The following is a 1,927-nucleotide window of genomic DNA, read 5'->3' as shown; positions in this document are numbered from 1 at the left end:
AGACCACGTTATATAAATGGAAATTGAATAAGGATGTAGTAAGAATATTAATTAAGTAGAAATTACTATACAGGTGGCAAAGGGAAGAAAGTAGAAACGTAAATATGAAAATGTGCATGTAAACTATGTTGTTTAACACTTTTAAAAGTATTTATTCACTAATTTAAAGAAGCAGCCTTTATTTTGTCACATATACATTACAGGACAGTGAAATTCTTCCTTTACTTTTCCCAACATTTGAAGTTGGAGTCAGAGCTCAGGGTCAGATATGATACAGTGTCCCTGGAGCAGTGAGGGCCAGGGGCCTTGCTCAAGGGCCCAACAGTGAACCCCCAACTTGAACCCCCGATCCTCCAATCAACAACCCATAGCCTTAAATGGGCCACTACTGCAGCATTATTATTATTAATTAGCCTACTAGGTTTAATTGTTTTTTTGTTTTTTTGTTTTTTGTAGATGTTTTACAACTGAAGTCCAGCAGGGGGCTCACACCACCTCTTTCATTGCTCAGATCAAAGATACTTCATACACAGGAACCCAACAGTGCCTTTAATAATCTTATCACAAAGCAATCATGCAGCAATAAATAACATTTGTTTTGATTACACTAATTGAAAATATCAGATCATTCAATTTCCATTCTGCAGGTGGAACGAAACACCAGTGTATTGCTCAAAAGGGTTAATTAATTAAAAGGAAAAAAAAATAAACATTTTTGTGCTTAATATGTTACCGTAAATGTACCACTAGTTATTTGGAGAGTCAAGATACTCTATATACAGAAACCCAACTGTGTCCTGTCTAATCCTGAAACATACTCAAATAATTCACTTTAATCTGTTAATTTCATCCTGAAGCATTCTCCATGACGTAAAAGATTTGATGTTATTATAGTGTGTAAATAAGATCTCAGGGTTAACCAAACAATTACGTCCGTCTAATCCAACTCTGAAGAGAGGTGTTGGAGAGATCCACGGGTCAGACGTGAGAAGATGCTCACAAGACAAACACAAAGCCAGGCTTTAAAGGAGAGTGTTGAGAAGAGGAAAAATAATATGATAAGTTGTTTGCTCTGTTTTTAAAGGACATGGTTTATCTGACGGTTTAAATGATACATGCAAATACATTTAGAGTGTTTGACCACGGGGGTATGCTGGCTTAGTGTTTTGGGGGTTCGATTCCCGCCTGTGTGTGTGGAGTTTGCATGTTCTCCCTGTGCTTCGGGGGTTTCCTCCAGGTACTCCGGTTTCCTCCCCCGGTCCAAAGACATGCATGGTAGGTTGACTGGCATCTCTGGAAAATTGTCCATAGTCTGTGATTGTGTGAGTGAATGAGAGTGTGTGTGCCCTGCGATGGGTTGGCACTCCGTCCAGGGTGTATCCTGCCTTGATGCCCGATGACGCCTGAGATAGGCACAGGCTCCCCGTGACCCGAGGTAGTTCGGATAAGCGGTAGAAAATGGATGAGTCAGAGTGAGTGAGTGTTTGACCACAGGTAAGTAGCTCTTTTCTTGTTTAAAGAATGTCTGATGAAAAAGCAGAACAAGAAGCAGCATGAGAATAAATTCCTGACAAACAAAAGGCAATAAAAAATGGGAAAAAACAAACACAAAGGAAATAGAATTTCTTTTTCTTTTCTGTCGGTTTTTCTCGTTCTCACATAGACATGCTCATAAAGGTAGCAGGAACAGCGCTTTAGATGTTCATCACAGTGGTGTGTTATTGATCCAGCCAGTGATGTGGTCATGCTACAGATTAAAGCGTGGCTCGTAGAAGTGCACTGCAGTGCTTAAACTGTTTAGGGTGAATGGTGAGAGAGGCGGAGAGAGAAAAAACATTTCACATTTCTGCATTGAAACATCTCCCAAAAACTGGAATCAACTGTAAAGCAAAAGAAGAAGAAAAAAAATGCTCTGCAGTTTTAAGAG

This window comes from Tachysurus vachellii, chromosome 4, assembly GCF_030014155.1.
Source record: "Tachysurus vachellii isolate PV-2020 chromosome 4, HZAU_Pvac_v1, whole genome shotgun sequence".
In the NCBI taxonomy this organism is placed as follows: domain Eukaryota; kingdom Metazoa; phylum Chordata; class Actinopteri; order Siluriformes; family Bagridae; genus Tachysurus; species Tachysurus vachellii.
Note: the sequence above shows the minus strand (reverse complement) of the source record.